This window comes from Jatropha curcas, chromosome 8 (assembly GCF_041381405.1).
Source record: "Jatropha curcas cultivar XTBG-Jc1 chromosome 8, XTBG_Jcur_1.0, whole genome shotgun sequence".
NCBI lineage: Eukaryota > Viridiplantae > Streptophyta > Magnoliopsida > Malpighiales > Euphorbiaceae > Jatropha > Jatropha curcas.
Genome location: NC_143158.1, coordinates 8,664,427 through 8,680,212, shown reverse-complemented (window position 1 = coordinate 8,680,212; position 15,786 = coordinate 8,664,427). Strand labels below are relative to the sequence as shown.

General features: G+C 32.6%; 1 long non-coding RNA gene across 1 annotated transcript; it reads left to right on the top strand.

Annotated features, from left to right (window-relative positions):
* Nucleotides 1-10,020: 10,020 nt before the first annotated feature.
* LOC149494144 (uncharacterized) lies at nucleotides 10,021-12,297 on the top strand. The gene is made up of 2 exons (XR_016322166.1): nucleotides 10,021-10,437; nucleotides 11,964-12,297. It is a non-coding gene; the product is annotated as an uncharacterized LOC149494144 (long non-coding RNA).
* The last annotated feature ends 3,489 nt before the right edge of the window (nucleotides 12,298-15,786 follow it).

Genomic DNA, 15,786 nt, shown 5'->3' with positions numbered 1-15,786 from the left:
TGTTTTTTTGCACCAAAAATATAAAATACAAAATTCTTATACATTTAACTATTTTTGTTCTTAAATAGTAAATGAAATTAATTCTTTCAATATACTCAATCCAAGTGTGAAAGAATGATTTTTATTCAACCTTAGTATTGTAATCAAATAATTATTCTAAAAAAACTTTTTTTTTGAAAAAATTCTGAAAAAAATATTTTTTAATTAAATAATAAAAAAATAAATTATGTTTTAAAAAATATTTTTCACCAAACAAATAAAGCATCACAATAATAGAATTTTTTACCACTTTTTTGTTGACCTAGTCAGACATAAGTTGGGCCCAAATCTTTATTATATATAATTTTATCTTAGTCTTACCAAAAGTAATGAAATAATTAATTATATTAATATTTTATTAAGTGATTAGGGATAATATTAATAGCAGATTATATTCAATCCATTATGCCATGCACTTATAAAAATTCAATTATTCATATAAATCAAGTTAATAATTTTTAAGTTTAGGCTTTTTCTGATTACTAATGATATGTAATGTAGTATTATTAAATTTTTTTTATTTCGTTAGAAAGTCTGACGGATTGAAATAATGTGACAGGCTATACAATAGGAAGCAACTTTCTAATAACTCACTAAATTAATGATATAATTTAAAACAAAATTATAGTTATCTTTAAATATTTTATTTTATTTTTCTATTCAGCTATGTGTTTTTTTTTTTTTTTTCATTTTTACTCGATGTCCATGGTTTTATAAGCTTTTAGAAGTGTTTAAATACAAATAATTGTCCCTTTTCAAAAAAAAAAAAAATACAAATGATTGTCCCTTTTAAAAAAATAAAATAAAAATAATCGTAAAAGTTACATTTATTTTTTTCACGTACTATTTAGAATATAGAAAAATCATGCAATGTGTAATTTTAAGTAAAACATAATAACTATATAATATCAAAATATAAACAAAACGTACAAACAAACCACAACATATTTAATGATGAAATATCAATTTATAATTAATCATTCCTCTTTTTTAAGAGTTGTTAACCTATGAAAAATAAATTACTTTATCTTAGAATAAAATACCTTTATGGAATATATTTTATTCTTAAGCAGACTACAACAATAATGTTAAACAAATAAGCAGATAATGATAGAAATATAAAAATGGTGAAATTATTATATATACTATTATTATTATTATTATTATTATTATTATTATTATTATTATATATATATATTGGAGCCCTCATTTTCACGTCCAATTTACTAGGGGTCAAATTGATGAATTATTATTAATTAATTTCTCTATAAGAAAAGTATAATGGAATTAATTAAGGTTTCTTCTTATCTATATAATTACGAAGTCTTTTGGTTCGATAAAATGTGAAATATATAAGCCAACCTATGGTCGTTCTTTTTAGTTATATAGAAAATGGAAGGTCTTAGGTTCAAGATATCTCAATCATAAAAAAAAAAAATTTATCCCTCTAGCCCACATATAATGTTCTTTCAATCGGTTGAACCCTCTAATCTATCTTTTTATTATTATTATTATTATATAAGCCTCCTAATTTATCTTCTATCTATAATCTATTCTATATCTATATATAATTTATATATATTTATTGATATAATATATATAAACGTGGGAATATAGATAAAAGAACGATGGATTGTAAAAAACGCTCCTACTAAGGCTTTGTTTGTTTCTGTTAAATAACTTGCAATAAAATATTTTCTACAATTTTTCATTATTTGGGGCGCTCAAGAAAATAAGTCTTTTCCTGGTGAAAGGAAAATTAAGTCATTTTTTAAGGAAAACAATTTCCATTTTCGAGAGAGTAAAACATTTTTCAAATATTGGCAAACCTTATAAATTCATATTTTTTAATTTACTAATCATCATAGTCACTACCACCAGTCACAATTTACAACCAGCCACCACCATCGGCCACCAACCACCGGACACTGGCATCTTTCATAATTTATATATTTTTTGCATTCTTTTCATTTTTAACAACAAAATTTCTATTATTATTAATATTTTTATGGTCTTATAAGACAAATACTTTAATATTTTTAACTAATTTTCAATATTACAACCAAATAATGGAAAATAAGTCATTTGAAAAATATTTTTTTCAAAGAAAATATTTTTCAGCAAGTTATGTTACGGAAACAAATGGAGCCTAAGTTTAAAGGATTGATAAAGATATCATTAAAAATTTTAATTTGATTGGTTGAAAAAATAAGTTAATTGAATTTTTTTTATTGGGAATATTAATTTTTTATTTAAAACTAATTTATATTGGACAAAATAAGAAATTATATTATATATTATACTATGTATATATTAAATATGGTATGAGTATAACATCGTAAATATTTTAATCTTATTTGTTGAAAAAATAAAGATAATTTAATTTTAATTAGTATATTATTTTCCTGTTTAATTGAATAAACTAAGAAATTACATTATATATATACTAAAGCAAGGTATATATTAAACATGGTAAGAATGTAATATCTTTAAGAATTTTAATTTTATTAGTTGAAAATATAAAGATAATCTAATTTTGATTGGTTATATTATATTATATAAGGTACATATTAAATATAGCAAAAATATAATATGTTTAATTATAATTTTTATTCGAAGTTAGAAATATTGATAGATAAAAAAAATAAAGATCTTTTCTGATTTGAAAAATCTCTTGTAACTATTCTTTTTGACTCTAAACGTTTATATCTTGAATTTGATTGGTTATAATTATTTCCTATAACTTATTTTATAAAGAATAAATATAATTTATTATTATTTATTAAGAAGTATATTTGCAGAATTTATTGTTTGATATGAAACAGAAAATAAAACTCATTAAATATATATATATATATATATATATATATATATATATATATATATGAAACGATCCAGAAAATACTTTTCAAAAATTTGTCATTTAAAAATATAATCATAAAACCTGACCAATGAATCAATGGGAAAATATTTTATTATTACTAAATCAGACTCGTAAATCAACCTGAATTTTTCGAAAACTAAGCGAAAAACTCGAAAACCAACCAAAATCGGGCCAAATCTTTGAATTGAGCCAAACCGATTCGAATCGAACCGAAATGGCCCAGAATTCTCTAGAACCGCCTTCTCTTTTCTTTTTTTTCTCTCCTTCTTCGCGGGCGTGCGAGCGCCGCTCTTGCTCTCCCTTCCTTGTTTTCCAGCCACCAAACGACGAAAGCAAGTGGCAGTCGAGATTCCTTCATGCCTCAGTCACATTCCGGCCATCATTCACGCAGAATGGGGCTGCTGGGGCACGACGCCAAGTCGTCTCCCTCTCGACAGTTCTCTTCTTCGATTTTCGGTGACCCACGCCGTTTCCGGTGGTCCCAGAGGAAGAGACAAGCGCCAATCGACTCTCTACGGCATGGGAGTAAATCCCATTTATAAATTCGCGATTTCACCGAGGTTTTGAGGAGCAATCGTGCGTGGAGGAGGAATAATGACTATCGAAGCTATTTCTAACCCACTGAGGCAGTAACTCCATGAATTGACGCTGGATTTTTGTTCTTTATAGAATTTCGAGCCTGATGGTGTTAGAATCGCCCGATTCCGGTGAAGTTCGACATTTTGACCACCGTGCACGGCTGCAGCGGTTGTCCGCGACTGGCCGACGAGACCCCTAGAGGCAGAATGCTCCTTTTCTCGTGCTGCTCGTGGAATTGTTGCTCGATTTTCGATTGATACGCCCTAAGACCTATTTTCCCATTTTTGGGTATAAATTTCAAATTTAAATTTATTGGCTAATTTTGTTAATTTTGAATAGATATTTAATCGAAGGACTTTGAAGTATTAGGTTGGAAGTTTTTGAACTTAATTGGAGGATTTTTAGGAGAATTCGAACTTAGGATTCAATTGTTAGAAATTGTGATTATATTAGGTTGAGTACGTAATTAAAAATCACTATTCGACCTAATTAAATACACTTAATGTTGAAAATCTAGAACTTAAGTCATTTAGAATAATTGTCATAAATCGAAATGTAGAGGATGAATTGGAATTAATTAGTTAGATAATTAGATGGTCGAATCTAAATAAGTAGAATTTATAATTAGTTGTTGTTAAAAACGAGTTTAAACCACTTAACTAATTAATTACCATAAAGCTATTAATTTTGTTAGCTTATGATTTAATAAATAATGTTAATTTTGTTAGCTTATGATTTAATAAATAATGTTATATGAATATTATTGGATCAGGTTGAAGGTTACTATATTTGTGAATTTAGGGTTAACATAGTTGGGTGATAATATTGATGTTAAAGGAGGAAGGGTGCTTGAATTGATTGATTGCCCGACGAATGGGCTGTGTGAATTGAATAAGAGATTAAATGAATGGTTATGTCTATGGCGGATGGGATGAGTTGATGTGAATTGCCCGTTGAATGGGTTTTGAAAATTTATTATTGAATTATGGTTTGATCAAATTCTAGGGGAGGTTTCGCCGAAATTTCGATAGAACCTAAGTTAGTCTTAATCAATAATTAAATTAATTGGTTTATTAGATTAATTCTTTAACTTGATACATAATAAATAAAATTTTCTAATTATTTTATTATTATTATTATTATTATTTAGTTATTTATTTATTTTCGATGGATCAATTATTATAATAATATGTTGTTGATTACTATTTCTTTATTTAATTATAATTAACTATGAATGTCTAATTGTGCATTTGCATTGTAACACCCCTTCCCGGTCCACCCGTTAACCCGAATGAACCGAGCCGAGACGCTACAATCTGGTTGAACTTATATCCTGTCATGCTGATATCATACTGTATGCAAAATAAGAATATAAACACTCCCAGTTACACTCTAAACTTCCAACATCTCCAAGAATCATCATAACACAATAACCCTTTATATATATATCTTTACATAATTGTATAGATCCTCAAAAGTATTTAATATCTAGCAATTAATTTCATTCAGAATCTATATCAAGTTTTCATGACCTAATCATACCAACTATAGTAAACTATTTCATCTTCAATCATTTCATAAATATTATTCTTATCTCCAACTACTTACACCAAAATAATTACATGTTTCACTTATATTTACAATCACATAAGCTCTAACAATAAAAGAATTATACATGCCATAAATCTTAATACATGCCATAATTCTTAATTTTACATCTCTCAATCTATTATGACCAAATTAAGCACTTCTGCTTTGATAGGACTCCTCAAGTCTTCAAGTAGCAACCACGATCTTCAACCTGCGCGTGATGAAAATCGACGCGCTGAGTATAAAACTCAGTGGTTCTTATACTTCACATACTAAATAAAGTGCGATGGCAACTAACTTCAAATACCAATTTCATAAAGCATTGATACTCATAGAATCAGTAAATTTTAACATGAATGTCTCTTTGTAGCAACGAATAAACTTCTAACTCATAACCATAATTAATCTACTTCTCTCATAACTCCTTTACATGAACCTTATATTACACATTATGATACTATCATGTTCTTACCTGCTGTTCATTGTGTTGTCTGCATGAAATCAATAAATATGTAAGAATACATAACATTATATTTCCATTTTCTTACTTGCTGTTCATTCTGTTGTATGACTGATGCACTTTAGTCACAGCATATAAGGTATGATTAACAACATTTCATAACTGTATGGCTCATTAAGAATTAAATAAATAAATTTGTAAGCATATATAACATGATACTTTCATAATCTTACCTGATGTTCTTTATGTTGTAAAAACTCTGCAACTTTGATTAAACTCAGTGAATATCACAACGAATGAAGAAACATATAAGCACATACATATGTAGAACTAAACATTTACTCACATATGGAATGTAAGCACACATATCATGATACTTTCATTTTCCCTTAATGATCTTTCTTGCTGTTTAGTATACTGTATGATTATGCAATTTGTAGTCGATATAACTGTATAGCTCCATAAGGTTATAGTGAAACCGAAGTGATAAGAAAAACTGTATGAAACTGTATGCTTGGCTGCTATGGCCTGTATAATCATATCCACTCAACGGCCTGTAGCCGGAGTTCCAAACTGTATGGGGCGCAGATCTGCTATTCTATGTCGCGACATAGCCTTATCTACATGGTTTCTACCTAACCTCAATGGAGCTTAAGATTAGCATGTCAACAATGTAACACAATAGCACATAAATGGTTTCACAACGTCATAGTTCATCATATTGATATGATTTCACACCATATAAATGCTTACATGTTGTTTTAATCCATGTTCTTATGTTGTATTTTTGTTGTAAAATGATTGGATGCATGCATGTTGAGCAAAGGAATGTAATTACATAGCAAATGAAAGGCAAAAGAGTGTCACAGCATAAGTCGCGAGCGCGCCTTGCAACATCGCGAGCGCGAGAATCGCGACTGAGAGTCAGAGGGTTTCTGGCTCAAGTCGCGACCGCGTATGTGAAAGTCGCGAGCGCGACTTGTGCATCCTGAGAGTCAGTGTGTTTCTGGCTGAAGTCGCGACCGCGCAGCACAAGTCGCGAGCGCGAGATGAAGTCGCGAGCGCGCTTGTGTGATTCGCGAGCGCGAGATGCGCACACTGAGAGTCAGAGAGCTTCTGGCCAAAGTCGCGACCGCGCATGTGAAAGTCGCGAGCGCGACTTGCTTTCCAGACCGCGCGAGCGCGCGACGTGTTTCCAGATTGTGCAGTCTGTGTTCTTTTGGCCATAACTCTCAATATACAACTCCAAATTGAATGATTCAAAAGCCCACGTAAAGATAACACATAGAGGAACAAATAACTCTTCTATGACAATCCCTAGTTCCATCATTAAATGGGGTCAAAATCAAGATGAAGTTGCTGGTAAAATTTCCAGCAAACTCTGGTTCAGCATAAACTCATTCCATCCCCTGTTTTCTCACCATTACCAGTCCTCCCACTCAACATGAAGCAATATTATCTCATTAACAACACACCACACAATTTCTCATGCAAAGATATTGATTAAACTAAAAGAGATAGCACACCTTTATGCCAATAAGCTTAAGCTCTTCTTTTTAGCTTCCTTTTACCTTTGAGCTCACTTCTCCTATACATAAGAATTCTTATGAATCATCTAAAAATATCACCAAATGATTCAAGTGTGAAATTCAAGAAGGTTTACTTACTTGGATAGAATAGAAGTTGAATTAATGCTTGAATCCCATTAAAATCTTCACTACCATTAAAAGTGATGGAGAAAGGAAAGCATGAGAGGAAAAGTAGAGGAAGAAGATGAAGATAAGGATGAAGAAATGAAATGAAATGGAACTCACGGGTACATCTCCAAAATATCATGGATTTTTCTGTGAAAATTACCAAATGGTACCTCAAGTGTCAAAATGGTACAACTTAATACCTCAACTTTATGCTTTCGTGCAAGCAAGTCCTAATCCTTATACTTTGATCTTTTTGTTTCCTTCAAGTAAGTCCACTTCTTTTCCTTATTTCAATTACATCCCATTCTAGCCCACTCTAGAATCTAATGGATCGAACCGGGTTTTGGATCAGCCCGACTCGACTCTAAGCAACGACCCGATTCAATAGAAAAATGGGACGTTACATGCATCATGTTAATTAATTGTTTGCTATGCTTGCATTTAATTGCAATACTTGATTAATTGTGTTGTGATAATGCTATGTCTTGTATGTGTGGGGTTGGTATGAAGTGGGTCACCATGGGTTTGTGAGGGCGGTCTTCGATACCGTCGGCCATGTATGGGGAGATCGATGCCCTCGTGTGCACCTGATGATATGGATTTTATGGAAACCAGAGGGTGGCCTCCTATTGGTGTGGAAAAGAAAAGAGAGAATGGAAAAACAATGAGAGGGCTGGTCAAGTGAGGATTAAACCGATCGGCCATATATGGTGATGGACTCCCTGGTGCACACGTCATGAGAGGATGTGCCATGTGGGAGGACGGCTCATCGAGGGTTTTGATGACGCCACAAACCAATTTCCACGTGATGTGATTTATGTGAAATTGTGAATAATTGTTGATGTTATGCCATTCGTGTGACTGTCTGTGTGAGCATATAACTAGTCGGATGACTAGAATGTTATATTTACATCTTTGTGTGAATGCGTGTGTTGTGCAATGATTATTATTTCTTATAAAACTCACATGACTTATTTAACTTTTCAGGCAGTAGGTTCCTCTTCATTTCGGTCTAAGCTTTGTACCTTTTTATCGCAGAGCTAGAAAGAAATTTTCCTAGTTTCAGTAACTAAATTGCTATATAACTATATGGACAAGAATATAATTGTATTTATCTAATAGTGAACTCCGCAGTTGTAGGATTTATATATCTTTAGTCGTGTATTAATATAGATGAAATAATTCTGCGAGCCCATATTATAAATGTGGTGTATTGTAAGCTGGGCCGATTTATAAATGTTTAAGATGTTATAATTTGGGACCGAATTACAATATAAATATGAGGTTTATTTTCGCATGGCAATATGGGCTTAATACTTAGAATTTACATTGATAAAATTGAATTTTTTTTAGTTAGGCTTACTATGGGTCTCGGGACCTTAAGCTTACCTGAGCCTTAGTGCCGGTCCGGCCCATGGTTTCAGGTCGTGACATTTTATATATATATAGTAAGCCTATATATAATAAAATAAAAAATAATGATATAACATATTAAATCATATAATACGCTGAAATAATTTTTTTTTCTCAAAAAAAGCAACCATAAAACTAATTATATCGTCATACTTTAGTTAAAAATAAAAATAATAAACAATGCTCTAAAACAATGATTTATTTATTTTTTGGTATAAATCATCAGTATCCTGACACTATTATCAGGGATCGTCTAATTCAGCTCGAGACGTAATCGTAATTAAAGCTTTTTTTCCCTCTTTGGGGGTGTATTTATTGAGAATCAAACTCCAAATCTCTTCCCATACGAAAACAATGATTTATTTAATATAGCTAATATTAATGTTTCATATTTTATTGAGTCAGTTCATAATATTATATTATATACAAAAATTAAGTTAATTAAATTTAAATTGTTATAAGAAAATTTAAATTGATTGATAAGTAATTTTATTTTATGAAAATTTGGTTGTCAAATTATAATAATATTTTATTATCATAAATATGTTCTTTACATAATAAGTTATTTAATTATTGAATTTTTTATTTATTATTTTATAAAATATTTTTTTTATTTTGTGAATGTTTTTAAATTTTTAGTAATAAAAATTATTCATCATATTATAATTTATAATAGAAAATTAACGAGTATAATGCAACGCACATTTGAGAAACTCGTATGAAATACATCAATTTTGTAAAAATATGTATGGAATGTAGAATTTATAGATTGTGAACTCAATAGAATTCACATTCTATCGTTTAGCCGTTTAGCTGAAAAACGTAATCCATAGTTTTATAAGATGTTTTTGGAATAAAACTAAGTGGTTTAAACTATATTATTAATTAAAAAAACCGATGGAATTAAGAAAATCTTAACTCCTTTTTTTAAAGTGATGGAACCAGGGGTATGAATGAAATCAATCAATTCCATCAACTCAAACCACTTCAAAACAAAAGTGGAAAAAAATTAGAGTAATATTATTACCACCAATTTGTTTTCTTTCTTAGTGATTTTTTTGAAATTTTAACTAAATACAAAATATTATGTAATGGATTCTTGAAACAACCCGAATTTCTAATTTCAAAACATTTTCCAATTGAATTTTATGTACCGACAGCCTGGAAATTAATATAAATATTTTAGTATGAATACTGTGAGAAACCGAACCGAAAACTGATTGTAAAGCCGTGAACCAATCACAAAATCGAAGATTTGGGCCGAACCGAACCGAATCGAACCGGTTCGACCCAAACCATCTAGAATTTTCCTTTCTTTCTATTTCTAGCGCACCTCACTCCCCTTCCCCACATTTTCTTTCTGCGCTTCCCGATCTCCGGCAACACCATCTCCGCCACCTTCTCCTCCTTTTCTTTCTTCTTCTTCTTCTCCTTCTTTTCCTTTTCTTTCTTTCTTTCTTTCTTTCCCCTTTCTTCTTCCCTGCACCTGCATTCGCACCACTGTCCAGCAGCTCCAGCGGCTCCAGTTGAGCGCCACTGCCATTCTCACTGCCGCTCGTCACCGGAGCACCTCTGTTGCTCGTTCCGCCTTGTCCTAGCTCACGCAGCGCCACAGATCGCGCAGTCAGGCCCTCTGTCAGGTCTGGCGCGCCCACAGCAGCAGCTCCAGCTGCGAGTCTCGCTGCCAGCCGCCTCTCTTCGCCTCTCTCCGCCTCTCTCAGCCACTGCCAGTCAAGTTCGATCACCGGCAGTCACTGCTTCCTTACTTGACTCGCGTAAGAAATTTGATCTAGCATAATTAATTAACGTTAATAGTGTTAAGGTTATTTAGTTAATTTAGTTAGTTGGGTTAGTTAATGTTGTTAGTAGTTAATTAATTAACATTAATTGTGTTAATGTTAATGTTATTTAGATATGAAATAATAGCTAATTAAATTAATTAAGTTAATATTAGTTAATTAAACTTAATTAAATTAACTAATATTAGGTAATGAAATCAATTTTATTATTTGTAATTAATTAATCTAGCTAAGTTAATGGTAGAAATGTTAGTTAATTAAATTAACCCTATTATTTGTGGTTAATTAATGTAGTTAATTTAATTTGGTAGATGTGAGTAGTTAATAGCTTTATAATTTTATTGTTAATTTAATTAAGATATAATGTTATTGTAATGTATAAAATGGATTGTGTGGTGATGTTGAGATTAAGGAGGATGGGAAAATGTTGTTTGATTAATTGCCCGACGGATGGGCCGTATGGATTGAATATTTGTGAGACTGTTGATATTTTAACAGGTAGATAGTCCAATTTTTAGGGGAGATGCTGCCGAAATTTCGGTAGAACTTAGATTAGTTTTAATTAACAATATAATTAATAAGTTTATTTAAATAAATTCTATAAATAAAGTACTCTGATTAATTATTTATTATCATTGTTATTCATTTAAGTATTCGAATATTTATTTATTCATTTTCATTGTTATTGTTTATCATTATTATTATTTGTTGATTTATTATTGTTTGTTGTTAACACTATTACTTATTTATTTGCATTTGATTTTGGATGCCTAATTGTGCATTGCGTTACGATGTTTAATTGATTAATATGTTTGCATTTAATTGCAATACTTGATTAATTGCGTTGTGATATGTTGTGCTTTGTTTGTGTGGAATTGGGATGAAGTGGACCACCATGGGTTTGTGAGGACGGTCTGTGATATGGATCCGGTTATGATATGATACTTGACCGTCGGCCGGGAAAATGGGAGATCGGCGCCCCCTTGTGCACCTGATGATATACATTATATGGAAATTCACAGGATGGCTTCTTGTAGTTGCGCACCTGATAATCTAGATTTGATTGTAGCCCGCAGGGTGGCCTCCTGTTGTGAGCACTTGATGATCTAGATTGGATGGAGACCACCGAGTTGCCTCCTGTTAATATGGAAAAGAGAAGAGAGAATGGAAAAATAATGAGAGGACTGGTCAGTGAGGATTAGACCAGTTGGCCGTATGGGGGATCGGCTCCCTGGTGCACATGTATGAGAGGGCGAGCCATGTGTGAGGACGGCTCGTTGGGGTTTCAGGTGGCGCCACTGACTAATTTCCACTTGCTTGTTTAATTGAAGGTGACATTACTTGTGAGTGCTGATGATATGCCATTTGTGTGATTGGTCGCGTGAGCACATAACTAGTCGGATGACTAGATTGATATATTTATACATTTGTGTGAATGCATGTGTTGTGCAATAAGTATTACTTCTTAGAAAACTCACATGTCTTGTTTATTTTTTTTCCAGGAAGTAAGTTTTTTCTTTAATCCAGTTTAGGCTATGTTTCTTCGGCGCAGGGCAATAGGAAAATTTTCCTGGTTCTATAATTATTTCACTATGTAATTATGCGTATAAAAAGCTATGTATACCAAAGAATTAGTGACTCCGCAGTTGTAGAATTTACATATATTTAGCTGTAAATTAACATAGACAAAATAATTCTGTAAGCCCATATTAGAATGTGATGTATTGTAAATTCGGCTCGAACTATAGAATGCTGTAGAAGATAAACTTGGGCCGAGAAATAATAAAATATTGAGGTTTATCTTTCATAATAATATGGGCTGAATGTTTAAAATTATATTGAGATAATAAATTTTTAGTGTTTCAGGCTTACTACGGGTCTCGGGGGCCTTAAGCTTACCTGGGCCCTAGTGCCGGTCCGGCCCATGGAATCGGGTCGTGACAATTCTAAACAAGCCATTGATCGAGAAATTTACAATGACAACCAATAAAGAAATTTATTAACACAAAATCAACAGTTATTATTTAATTACAGTATTTGATATTTTCTCTCTTGCTTCAAATTAAATATCAAAATTACAATATAATAACAAACGACTAGTTTGTTTTTATAAAAATATTTTGTTTCTCTTTTATATTTTAATAATTATTTTTGAAAGAGAATAACTTAACTTTATTACTTCGAGGAAAAATAATCCAACAAACATTGAGGGATACCGTCCAAATATGGAAACGAGCATGACAGTAGGATGTTCTTGTAAGTTAATGAGCACTTATATGTTGGGGGAAATACGCAGGGTCGAGCTTAAATACAGATAAGCAATACGAGCGCAGCGAAAATAATAATAATAACCCACGGATCAATCCCTCTTTGTGCAAATCAAAATGGGGAACAACAATAAACCACGGCAATAGCATTAATAATAATAGCCAAACAAAATAACTGAAAATCACAGGACCGTAGTCCATTTCAAAATCTCCACTAATAAATTAATGGGCTACATAGATTTCCTCTCTAGATCAACTAGAGTTTACACAAATATCATCAAGGCACACCCTTTGCTAATACAAATATTATTGTCACTGAAACGGTGAATTTTAGTAACAAATACAAGAGACAAAGTGATAGATCTCACCGATTGAGAAAGCCAAACCTAGAATCAGATCCGTTCACCTTCTAGAGCTTGGTGAGTAGAGCAACATATCAAAATTTTATCAAGATCGGGTAAAGATTGACTATTCGATCAAAGCAATTCTCTCTTGGTTTTTCTTTCTTTTTCTCTCTCTATTTCTCACTTTGTTTTTCTCTCTAATTTGTACGGCGTTTCATGCACACACCATACTCTCACAACATTTTTTTCCTTTCCTTTTTATTTCTTTCTTTCTTTGCTTACACCCAAAGCACATGTTTAATTATATATTAATAAATATATACATTATGTTAACAAGGCGGTGGGTTATCCCACTTGAATGGGACTCACGCCAAAAAATCTCCCCTCACATTCAAGTGGGGAGGTCCCCCATGCCCGCTATCTTCCTACAAATAAAAGTTTCTCCGTATGCAAGGGTTTAGTCATCATATCAGAGCCATTATCATCTGTGTATATTTTATCAAGCTGAATTGATTTCATCTCTAGCGCATCTCAAATCCAGTGATACCTCACATCAATGTGCTTTGACCTGGAATGAAAGGTTGAGTTCTTGCTAAGATGAATACCACTCTGACTATCACAGAATAACACATGCTTTTGTTGTTCAAGGCCCAATTCTTGTAAGAATTTATTCATCTACAAGAGCTCTTTTCTGGATTTTGTAATAGCAATATACTCAGCCTCGGTGGAAGATAATGCAACTTATTTCTGCAACTTTGATTGCCAAGACACTGCTACTCCTGCAAAAGTCATCAAGTATCCAGAAGTGGATTTTCTAGAATCCACATCACTAGCCATGTCTACATTTGTAATATCCATCCAACATAGGTTTACCATCACTAAAGCATAAACATACTTTAAGAGTGCCTTTGAGATACCTGAGAATCCATTTGATTGCATTCCAGTGTTCTTTAACCGGATTTGAGAGAAACCGACTAACGACACCAACAACATGAGCAATATCTGGCCTTGTGCATACCATGGCATACAGCAAACTATCAACCGTATATGCATAAGGTACTTTCTTCATCTCTTCTTTTTCTTTCTCACTTGAAGGACACTGATTGGAACTTAACTTGAAGTGGCCTGCAAGTGGAGAGCAAACTGATTTTGCATTGCCCATGTTGAATCTATGGAGAACTTTCTCAATGTATTTCTCTTGAGACAACCACAACTTTCTATTCTTCCTGTCTCGAGAGATCTTCATTCCAAGAATCTGTTTTGTCGATCCTAAATCCTTTATTGCAAAGGACTTGCCAAGCTCCTTTTTCAACCTATCAATTTTCTTAGCATAATAGGCCACAATCAACATATCATCCACATATAACAAGAGGATAATAAAGTTGCCATCTGCAAACTTTTTCACAAATACAAAATGATCAGAAGTAGTTTTGTCATACCCATGGTTCACCATGAAGGAGTCAAACTTCTTGTACCGTTGCCTAGGAGCTTGTTTGAGGCCCTACAAGCGCTTCTTCAATCTGCATACCAAATGCCCTTTGCCTTTGACTTGAAACCCTTTTGGTTGCTCCATATAAATTTCCTCCTCTAAGTTGCCAAGGAGAAAAGCAGTCTTCACATCAAGCTGTTCAATCTCCAATTTCATATTAGCTGCGAAACCGAGCACAACTTGGATAGAAGACATCTTGACCCCTGGTGAGAAAATTTCTTCAAAATCAACTCCCTTCTTCTGATTAAATCCCTTCACAACTAATCTTGTCTTGTACCTTGGCTGTGAGTTGTTCTGTTCAGTCTTCAATCTGAACACCAATTAAATCTTCAATGCTTTCTTGCCCTTAGGCAGTTTCACCAATTCATATGTATGGTTCTCATGCAAGGATTTCATCCCATCTTGCATGGCTTTCAATCGCTCTTCCTTGTGACTGGTTTTCATGGCCTATTCATAGTCTTTTGGTTCTCCCCCATCAGTCAAACATTAGTATGTACCAAATCTAGAATACGTGGCTTTTTAGATGGAGAATATGATCTCTTAAATGAAACTCTATGTTGTTTACCAGACAAATAATCAGTGTAGGTCTTCAATGGCATACCTGTCTGGATTTTGAGGATATCTAGTCTTACTTTTCCCCCTTCTTTCTGTGACTGCAACAAATGCTTCTAAATGGCTACTCGATCCCTATTCCCTGCGCTTGGCTTCTTTATTTAGAATGTTATCCTTAATTGTACTTAAGGTTAGCTTCCCTCCATGAGCTAAGCTGCTGAGTACACAACTAAAGTCTCCCAGCTATCTAGTAAGGAACTTAACAGAAGTAATGTCTGCACCTCATCATCTAGCATTAAATTCACAGTAGTCAACTGGTTTAAGATTTCTTGAAATTTATTCAAGTGTTCAGAAGCATGTATTGCATCTTTGTACTTCAAATTCACAAGCCTTCTTATCATAAAGGCTTTATTCTGTGCATTCTTCCATTCATACAGGTTTGCGAGCTTTGTCCATAATGAATAGGCTTCTGTTTCCTGAGCAACACGGTGAATAGCACTCAGGTCAATTCACTGTCTGATTATCCTGATAACTTTTCTGTCAATTTTCTTTCATTCATTATCAAGTCTCTCTATTGGCTTTACTCCCTTCAATTCAATGGTCTCAAATAGATCTTTACAATATAGAAGGTCTTCCATTAACATCTTCCATATTGGATAATTCGACGAAGAGA